This window comes from Panthera onca, chromosome X (genome assembly GCF_046562875.1).
Source record: "Panthera onca isolate mPanOnc1 chromosome X, mPanOnc1 haplotype 2, whole genome shotgun sequence".
Taxonomy (NCBI): Eukaryota; Metazoa; Chordata; class Mammalia; order Carnivora; family Felidae; genus Panthera; species Panthera onca.
The window spans coordinates 36,479,677-36,490,777 of record NC_138357.1 but is presented as its reverse complement, the minus strand read 5'-3'; the positions used below and the strand labels follow the sequence as shown (position 1 = coordinate 36,490,777).

At 38.0% G+C, this 11,101-nt stretch overlaps 1 non-coding gene across 1 annotated transcript; it reads left to right on the top strand.

Moving 5' to 3' along the window:
- The first annotated feature begins 3,133 nt into the window (after nucleotides 1–3,133).
- On the top strand, nucleotides 3,134–3,237 carry LOC145714739 (U6 spliceosomal RNA). The gene has a single exon (XR_014136956.1). It is a non-coding gene; the product is annotated as a U6 spliceosomal RNA (small nuclear RNA).
- Nucleotides 3,238–11,101: the final 7,864 nt, after the last annotated feature.

The window sequence follows — 11,101 nt, the reverse complement described above, 5'->3', positions numbered from 1 at the left end:
GTGACTCTCTGTGCGAGAATCCTGCTACATACTGACAGCTCAGAGCCTGGAGCCTGCTTCGGATTCTGTGTCTGCCTCTCTGCCCCTTCCCCTGCTTGCTCTCTGTCTCTCTGTGCCTCTGTCTCTTTTAAAAATAAATTAAAAACTTAAAACATTTTTTAAAAAGAAATTCTTTTGGAGTCAAGGAACAAAAATATAAGTAATACAAGTAAACTTATATAACTCTACCATTCATTTATTTGTTTACTCAACACCTACCATATGCCAGGCGTGGTGTTCTAGAAATTGAGTATAAATCAGTGCACCAGACATTTTTAGGGTTTGACCTCATGGGACTTGTAGTTTACTGGCAGAGACAGGCAATAAATATGTGATCACAATAACGTATGGTGAGCGGAATACTAGGGAAATGACACAGTGTTATGGGAGCACACAGCTAGGGAGTTTATTCTAGTATAGAGTACATAAATATAGCCTCGAGGAAGGAATGTTTTAAGAGACAGCTAAAGGATAAAAAGATGCTCACTAGATAAAGAAGGCTCCGGGAGAGTATTGCAGGTAGCAGGACGAATATGTGTAAAAATCTCTAGGCAAGGGCAAGGGTGACATGTTCTAGTGATTTGTGATGTAAAAAAATGGCAAGAAGACAGAGCCAGATGCAGGGCTCGAACTCACAAACCACGAGATCATGACCTGAGCCTAAGTCAGGTGCCTAACAGACTGAGCCACCCAGGCACACAAAAAAGTCTTGGCTTTTTCCTACTACTGGCTGCTCTTGTGGTTGTCATCTCTGTGACAAAGGTCTGTGTGCATAATGACTTTGCGGCCACTTTTCTTTATGAAGGCTGTACATTTTGTCTGAGAGGACGAGCTACTCTAATCATCTTGGAGAATATTGGGTTAACTTCCTTCTTTTAAAGGGCTACCTTTCTTTTAAAGGGGATTTGATAACAGGTCCTTAGTTGCTATATGGAAAGCAAATTCTAAGCTTTGGAGATCTTTAGTAAAATTGACTCATCTGTCTTCTAATCTTAAGATGAATATTCATTATTTGCATTACCATACTTTTGAAGAGTGCTTATGGTACGTGCACACATTTAAAATCTTTAACTTCTGACATTTATCTATAATTTAGCCATTTAATTATGTGTACATGATGAAAATCAGAGTATTCTGTATGAGGCAGTTAATCACTGGCAGGTGAGAATACAGTTACTATCTTTTAGCTGAACATTGTCTCGGTGACTTGAAGACCAGTTACTTATATAGCACAGGTTTTAAAAGTAAAGGAATAAGGGGCGCTCAGTTGGTTAAGTGTCTGACTTCAGTTCTCACAGCTTGTGGGTTCAAGCCCCGCCTCGGGCTCTGTGCTGACAGTTCAGAGCCTGGAGCCTGCTTCCGATTCTGTGTCTCCTCTCTCTCTCTGCCCCTCCCATGCTCAAGCACTGTCTCTCTGTCTCAAAAATAAGTACATATTTAAAAAAATAAAGTTTTATTGTATCTCAGACCAAATACAAAAAATAACTCAAGACGGATTAAAACATAAATGTTAGAGCTAAAACTATAAAACTCTTAGAAGAAAACATAGGAGTACATTTTCACAACCATGGATTTTGCAATGGATTCCCAGACAAGACACCCAAAGCATCAGTAACAGAAGCACAAAGTAGATAAATTGGATTTCATTACAATTATAAAATTTTGTGTATCAAAGGACAGCATTAAGTGAAAAGACATCGCCAGTTAAAAATAATGGCAATTACCTTATTCTATTTATACCGATGCAACAAAGAAAAATAGTGTATGAAACTTTATCATGTATTTACTCTTGGTTCATAAAAGCTAGTCATTTTCGATAGACTATATAAACACTTACATATAGTTGATGCTAAATAAATGTTGCTGCGTGAACGTATACACACATAAATGAATATGTGGTGCCCTGCACGCATACATAAATATACCAACTGATCATTGTTAAAAAAAAATAAAAATCACACTTCACCTGGTTTAAAAAAAAAAGTGAAAAGACAACCTGTGGAATGGGAGAAAATATTTACAAATCATGTATCTGATGAGTCTAGCATCTAGAATGTATAAAGAATTCTTAACACTCAACAACAAAGAGACAACACAACTAAAACGTGGACAAAGGACTTCAGTAGAAATGTGCCTAAGGATATACGAGAGGGCAATAAACACGTGGGAAGCACATCAGTCATTAAGGCAATGTCAGTCGAAACCATATTGACACATTACTTCATATCCACTATGATGACAATGACAATAATAATAATAATAATAGAAAGTAACAAGGGTTGTTAACTAGGATGCAGAGAAACTAGAACCCTCACATATGCTGGTGGGAATGTTCCTCCAAAAGTTACATGTAGAATAAGCAGTCCCACCCTTAGTTGTCTGCCCCAGAGACTTGAAAACAGAGAGTCAAACAGATATTCACCCATGAATGTTCCTGGTGAATTTTCACAATAGCCAAAATGAGTAAACACCTCAAACGGCTCTCAACTGTCGAATGGATACACTGAATGCGTATCATTTATGAAAAGGAATGAAGTACATGCTACAGTGTTAATGAACCTCAAAGCCCATTATGGTAAGTCAAAGAAGTTAGACACAAAAGTTCACAGATTGGTTAACTCCATGTGTACTAAATGTCCAGAATAGGTAAATCGGCTGTGACAGAAAACAGATTAGTGGCTGCTAGAGGCTGGGAGACGGGAAGAATGGGTGAGTGACTGCTTACTGGGCATGACGTCTCTTCTCTTCTGGGCCATAAAAGATTTCTGGAACGAGATTGAGGTGATAGTTGATCAACATTATGAATGTACTAAAGCCATTAAATTTTGCACTTTAAAACGGCAAGTTTTGGTTATGTAGATTTCATCTCGATAAAGCGTAGGTCTAATGGAAGCTTGTTCACTTTGGACTATAACAATATGAGAAATCTAAATCCATTCCTCCTGCTCTCACATACAAATTCTATATTATTGGTATGTTGACTAAGGATTGTCCTTTAGACTTTCCAGAATTTTCATGCAATGCTATTTAATTTATAATAAATCATTAAACGTCATTAGGATCAGGGGTGCTTTGTACTAATATGACTGTTCTCATGCTCGCTTTGGCAGCATATAGCCTAAAACTGGAACCACACAGAGAAGATTAGCATCACCCCTTTGCAAGGATGACACACAAATATGACTGTCCTCAGTTGTTAAATTTGGAAAGTGTAAAGTGAGCCAGATGTGGTGGAAACTCAATGATCCCTTCCTCTCAACCTCTAGGGGCCACATCATTCATTTGACCTTAAGCATGAATGATTGCTTTTGTTGCTTAAAATACTCACTACTAGGTCGTTGCCAAGATTGATTCTGATGAGTGATGAAAAGGAATGCTATCTTCAAAGCCTTAAATTGTGTAGAGGATGTAGTAAGGAGATATACACATTCCAGTCAACAAGAATCATAATTCTCTTTTCTTTCTTTCTTTCTTTCTTTCTTTCTTTCTTTCTTTCTTTCTTTCTTTCTTCTTTCTTTCTTTCTTTCTTTCTTTCTTTCTTTCTTTCTTTCAAGTTTAGTTATTATTGAGAGACAAAGAGAGACAGAGCATGAGCAGGGGAGGGGCAGAGAGAGGGGGAGACACAGAATCCGAAGCAGGCCCCAGGCTCTGATCTGTCAGCACAGAGCCCGACGCGGGGCTCGAACTCACAAACCGCAAAATCATGACTTGAGCCAAAGTCAGCCACTTAACCCCCTGAGGCATCCAGGCACCCTAAGACTTTTTTTTTAATGTTTATTTGTTTTTGAGATAGAGACAGAGCATGAGCGGGGAGGGGCAGAGAGAGGGGAAGACACAGAATGCGAAGCAGGCTCCAGGCCCTGAGCCATCAGCACAGAGCCCGACGCGGGGCACGAACCCACGAGCTGTGAGATCATGACCTGAGCCGAAGTCGGACGCTCAACTGACTGAGCCACCCAGGCGCCCCCCCCTAAGACTTTTAATACTCTTTCTAACACATGATTCTGCTTCTCAGACCTTCATTGGCACTGAAATGTAAATTTTTCAATGAGTCTTAAATATTCTGCCTCTCCTATAAAGAATTTATTAATCCCTAGAAAATCTGTTCAGTACCTATCATTTGTCAAAAACTGCTCTAGAAATCAGAGAGACAAAGGTAAATCGTTCCTGAAACCTTGACCTCAATGTGCTTATACTGGAGAAGGGGAAAACATCCAAAGGGGCGGGGGGGGAGGGAGTGTGAGAGAGAGTTTCACATTCTACTGCAGATGTAAGAGCAGAAAAAATGGGATTAAAAAACAAGTAAAATTTTACCTGGACAATGGGTGTGAAAGGGAATAACTACATAGATGAATTCAGGAAAGGCTTTAGAGAGGCAATGGCCTTATAGTTTTTTCTTGCAAGAGGTGTAAGTGTTTTCTAAGTATAGTGTAGTAGGGTGCATTCCAGAAGGAAGGAACAGGGGGAAAATGAAACAAAGAGGAAGAAATAGCATGTTATATTTGCAAAACTGAAAATATTTCAGTATGGCCCAAGTCCGAGATGTCCAAGGCTGAAGGTCAAGTCGTGGACTATCCGGTGAGAGAGACCAGAGGGGCAGATACAGCACATGACGTTTCACTCTCTCCTACTGTTAATGGATACCCACTGAAGGCTTAGAAGTGATGAGCAGCTCTCATGGGTTAAATTGTGTCTCCCAAAAATGTTATCCTGGAGCCCTAACTCCCAGTGCTTCGGTTGTGGTGTTTTGTTATTGCAGCCTATGCAGCCTAGCCAACTACTACAGATTTTAGCACCGGGAAACGGAGTGGGGTGCTGCCGAAACAAACACCTGAACATGTGGAATTGGCATGGGAATTCCCATGTTTTGAGGTGATTGATTAGAAAAAGCCTAGATGGCCTTGAAAAGATTGTTGGTAGAAATACGGACATTAAAACAGAGTCTTGTGAGGGCTCAGAAACAAAGGAGAGCAGTGGAGAAAGCTTTTTTCATCAGAGAGAATCTGTATCTCTCTATATCATTATCATGATCATAATCCTGAACAGAATGTTGCTAAAAATAGGAATGGTAGAGGTGCTTCTTGTGAGGTCTTAGATGGAAATGAGAAACATAGTATTGGAGACTGGAGGAAAGGCAATCCTTATTATAAAGTGACAGAATTGTTAGCTGAATTATGTTGTGTTGGATGGGGAGTATCTCTTGTGAGCAGTAAACTTGAATATTTAGCTGAGGAGATTTCTTAAGCCAAGTGGTAAGGGTGCTGCCTGGGTTCTCCTAGCTACTTACAGTAAAATTCGAGAGGATATAGGTAAATTGAAGAGAGAATTATTAAGCAAAAAGGGAACAGAACTCGAGGAAGTGGAAAATTCTTAGCTTATCCACGCCACAAAAAAAGAAAGAAAGAAAGAAAGAAAGAAAGAAAGAAAGAAAGAAAGAAAGAAACAAAGAGAGAAAGAAACAAAGAAAGAAAGAAACAAAGAAAGAAACAAAGAAAGAAAATAGAAAAAGAAAAAGCAAGCTTTCCAGAGAATTCCACTTCAGAGACCAGTGGGGCTGCCCATGCCACCAAAAGCCCAGAGTGCACAGGTCTGGGGGTTAGGACCTTCTCCACTTCAGTTGTAGATGGCAGGGCCACCTCATTGATATGGTGAGCCAAGACAACAGAGCATTGTCCCAGGGAGGATTGTTCTGGATCCTTAAAATCTAATGGAATTTGCCCCACTAATTTTCAGACTTGCTTGAGACCCATTACCCCTTTCTTCTTTCTTATTTGTCCATTTTGGAATGGGAATGTCTATCCTATGCCTGTCCCACTGCTGTATTTTGGAGGCAGATAACTTGTCTGGCTTCACAGGTACACAGATGGAGAGGAATATTGCCCCAAGAGGATCATACTCCAAGTATCACCCGTATGTTATTTACATAACAGTAAATTTGGACTTATAGTTGATGCTGGGATAGGTTAAGTCTTTGGGAGATGTTGTGATTAGGTAAATATATTTTGAATGTGAGAAGGACATGAAATTTGGGGAGCCGGGGGCAGACTATTATGGGTTGAATTATGTTCCCCCAAATTTATATGTTGAAGTCCTAACACCCATACCTAAAGACTGTGGCTTTCTTTAGAAATAGGGTCATTGCAGACATAATTAATTAAAATTAGGTCATACTGGAATAAGGTGGTCCCCTAATGTAATATGAAGTTATCGTTATAAAAAAATAATGCCAGATGAAGAGACAGATGATGTGAAAACATAGAACAAAAATATAGAAACCACAAGATACCTGAGGCTACCAAAGGCTAGGAGAGAGGCACGGAACAGATTCTCCCTCATAGCCCTGACAAAGAACCAACCTTGCCAACACTTTGATTTTGGACTTCTAGCCTCTAGAACCGCGAGACAATAAATTCGATTTTTAGGCTACCCTGTTCGTGGTACATTGTCATATACCCTGCCAGTTGCCTCTTTTCCAACCCCCCATCTCTACAAGTTTCCTGAGGAAGAGCTATGTAAACGCAGTGGTGCTACCTTAAGATTAAAGGTATACCAGGGCCACTTACCCCAATTATGAGATTTCTGCCAAAGATGGACTAAAGTGTTCAACTTAGCAAAGGGTTAAACATGATTTTCACCTATTGCTAAAGTCAGAATCCACGTTGTTGCATCTTGCCATATGTTGGCCGGCTGCGTGGATAAAGGAGTTAAAAGGGCTGATAGGACCTGATAAGGGTAGGCTTTATTACCATGTATTGAGTCGGGGCCAAAGAAGATGAGACATGAAAGGCTGTGAGCTAAGAGCGGAGTTCTTGCCTTTTCGACATATTGTGATCATGCCAGTAAGAGTAGGTCACCGTGAGACCCTTAGCCCTAGGAGCAGAGAAAGCTGAAACGGGGACATGTGGAGAAACACCTGGTATGGGCAAGGGTGTTTCTGAGTGTTCCTTTCTTTCTATATTCTTTTTTTTTTTAGTGTATTTATTTATTTTGAGATAGAGACAGCGAGAATGGGGGAGGGGCAGGGAGAGGGAGGCAGAGAATCCCAAGCAGGCTCTGCGCCTGCCAGCACAGAGCCCCATGCGGGGCTTGAACTCAGGAGCCCTGAGATCATGACCTGGGCCAAAATCAAGAGTCCGACGCTCACCCAACTTAGCCACCCAGGCACCCCCTGTATTTTCTATATTCTATTAATGTTTTTTCTCTTAATCTGTTGGGATTAATAGTCAATCCTATGGGAAGACAAAGATATGACTGACTGTTCCCCTCACGGAATGAGGCCCGCAGAAAACTTCCTCACTCCTACTGAAGTTGGCTCCCGGAGGACTCTCAAACAGAACAAAACAGGAGTTAAGTTTAAGGCCATGCCTTAAATGCCAAAACCCATCACTGGTTCTATTTCCCGACTTCAATTTTGCCAAACTACATTGTCCAATTTATTTTGCCATAGGTTTTACAATGAGGACAGCGTGCTAACGTAGCCCTAATCACGCATTGACAGCAATATGGAAAAGCTCACGATCTGAATATGAACATCTTGAATATGAACCACCTTCAATTATTAAAATGCTCCAGAAATTATGGCGAAAAATAAAATTTCTTCTCCCCAGAGAGAAATTAATATGCCAATGAAACTAAAATGGAAAATTCTTGCATCCCAATTTATGATTCTGTTCAGATCTAGCCAGGAGAGCCTTTCACAGATATTTGAGCGGAGTCTAGGTTTTCCTTTCCCGCAGTCCCATACGGCCTATCACAACTTTTCTTAAAATGAGTAGTTCCTTTGAGTACCTCCAAAGCTGATAACTCCAAGTTTCTCACTGTGTTCTACTCTTCGACAGTTTCAAAGAGGTATTAGGACAAAGTGACATCACAGCCAGAATGTGTGAGACCCCCAACTTAATTCTTCTTTCCATGATTGTTTTGACTATTCAGGGTCCCTAGAATTTTCATATGAATTTCAAGGTCAACCTGTTAATTGCTGCAAAAAAAAATAAAACAGCTAATTTGATAGGAATTGTGTTGAATCTGTACATCGCATTGGGGTGTATTGAGACCTTAACTATAAGTTTTCCAATTCATGAACACAGGCTGTAGTTCCAATTATTTAGTTCTTCAATTTCTGTCAGTGATGTTTTGTAGTTTTTAGTGTACAAGTGTAGCACTTGTCAGCTTTTTGTTCGATTTGCTTTTATGTACTTCATTCTTTTTGATACTGTTGTAAATAGAGTTGCTTTCTTAATTTCCTTTTCAGGTTGTGTATTTCTAGTTCATAAAAATTCAATAGATTTTTAAAATATTGATATTACATTTTGTAGTCTTTCTGGGCTCATTTGTAGCTCCAAGTAGTGGATGTGTGTGTGTGTGTGTGTGTGTGTGTGTGTGTGTGTGTGTGTGTGTGTAAATTCCATAAAATTTTCAGTGTTCAAGGTCATGTCATCTACAAATATAGTATTATTTCTTCCTTTAAAATCTGGGTGCCTTTTATTTCTTTTTCTTGTCTAATTGCCCTGAGAACAACCTACAATGCTGAGTAGAAGTGATGAGAGCAGACATACTTGTCCTGTTCCTGATCTTAGGTAGAAAGCTTTCAGTCTTTCACTATTAAGTATAATGTCATCAGTAGGTTTTTCATAGATGCCCTTTATCAGGTTAAAGTTCACTTCTATCCTTCATTTTTTTACTGTTTTTATCATGAAAGATGTCAAAGTTTGTCAAATGCTATTTCTGTGTCTATTGAGATGCTCTTGTGCTTTTTAATGAGATAGAATTCACATAAGTAAAATTCACCATTTTAACCACTTTAATGCGTATAGTACAGTGGCTTCTAGTATATTCACGGTGTTGTGCAATCATCACCACAACCTAATTATAGAACATTTCCAACACTTCAAAAAGAAATTTTGTACTTTCCAGCTACCTCTTTTCCTCAGTCCTTGAAAACCAGTAACCTACATTCTTCCTCTAATGGATTTATCTAATGTGGACATTTCATAAAACTGGAATCATACAATATGTGGCCTTTTGTGTCTGGCTTCTTTCACTTGGCATATTTTCAAGGTTCATCTATGTAATTAGCATGCATCAGTACTTAATTCTTTTTGTGGGTGAATGTTATTCAGTTGTATAGACAGACCATTTTGTTTTTCCTTGCATCTGTTGGTGGACATTTGGGTCATTTCCACATTGTTATGAATAATGTTGCTAGAAACGTTTATATGCAAGGGTTTGTGTGAACCTGGTTCCAGTTCTGGTGCGTATACACATAGGAGTAAAATTGCCATGTTGTATGGTAAACCTACTCTAAATTTTTGAGAAATTGACAAACTGTTTTCCATAGTTGCGTCACCTTTTTGCAATCCCACGGCAATTTATGAACGTACCAATTTCGTCACCTCTTTGCCAACATTGATTATTTTCCATTTTTGAAAAATTATAGTCATTCTAGTGGGTGTGAAGTCTCATGTAACTTTGAATTGCATTTCTGTAATGACTAATGATGAGCATCTTTCCATGTGCTATGGGACATTTGTATATTCTTTGGAGAATTATCTATTTGAGCACTTCTTTGCTCATTTAAAAAATCGAGTTATTCATATTTCACTGTTGGATTGCAAGAATTCTGACTAAACCCTTATTGCTTATATGACTTGCCAATATTTTCTCAATGCTGTGGGTTATGGTTATTTACTTTCTTGACAGTGTCTTTTGTCATGCAAAAATTAATTTTGATTAAATTAACATACCTATACTTTCTTTTGTTGCTTGTGCTTTGGTATTATATTTATGAAACCGTTGACTATCCAAGGTCATGGATATTTATACCTATGTTTACTGCTAAGAATTTTGTGGATTTATTTGTCACATTAAGTCGTTCATCCAATTTGAGTTAATGTTTATAAACAGAGTGAGGCAGGAGTCCAAATTAATTATTTTGCCTGTGGATTTTGGGTTTTTTTTTTTTAGCACTATTCATTAAAAAGACTATTTTTCCATTTAATTATCTGGACATTCTTGTTAAAAATCAATTGACCATTAATATGAGAGTTCTAAACTCCTAATTCAATATATTTTATCTTATATATGAATATATATATGAATATATTTTTATATCTTATATATTTCATATTTCTTATATATTTCATATATATTATGAATATATTTCATCTATATTTCATATACATTAAATATATATATTTCATCTTATATATTTCATATATATGATCTAGATGTGTATGTATGTGTATCCTTTGCCAGTTCCGTGGTGAACTTGTTTATTATTTCTTGTATTTGTTGAATATTTAGAGCTTTTTATACAGATAACATAATTATTTTCTTTTTTAAAAAAATGTTTATTTTTGAGAAAGAGTGCACACATGAGTCAGGGAAGGGCAGGGAGAGAGGGAGACAGAGAATCCCAAGCAGGTTCCAGGCTCTGAGCTGTCTGCACAGAGCCCCATGTGGGGCTCAAATTCACAAACTCATGAGATCATGACACGAACCAAAATCAAGAGTCAGATGCCCAACCGACTGAGCCACTCAGATGCCCCCAGATAATATAATTAGCAAATACAAATAGTTTTACTTCATCCTTTCTAATCTGGATACATTTTATTTCTTTTTCTTATTTAATTACCCTGGCAAGTATTTCCAATACAATTTTGAATAAACGTGGTGAGAGAAGACATCTTGTATTGTCCCTGGTCTCATGGGGAATGCCTTCAGTCTTTCACTATTAAGTATGATATTAGCTGTTGGTTTTTGGGAGATGTCCTTTATTAGGATGAAGATATTCCCATTTATTTCTAGCTTGTTGAGTGTTTTTATCGTGAAAGGGCGTTGAATTATTTATGATTTTTTTTCCTGCATATATTCAGATGGTAATGTATTTTTCATTATTTTATTAATATAGTGTATTATATTTATTGTTTTTCATATGTTGATCTGTTATTGCATTCCTGGGACAAATTCCAGTTAATTATGGTATATAATCCTTTTAATATGCTGCTAGATTCAGTGGGCTAGTAATTTGTTAGTGATTTTTGAACAAATGTTTATAAAGAAT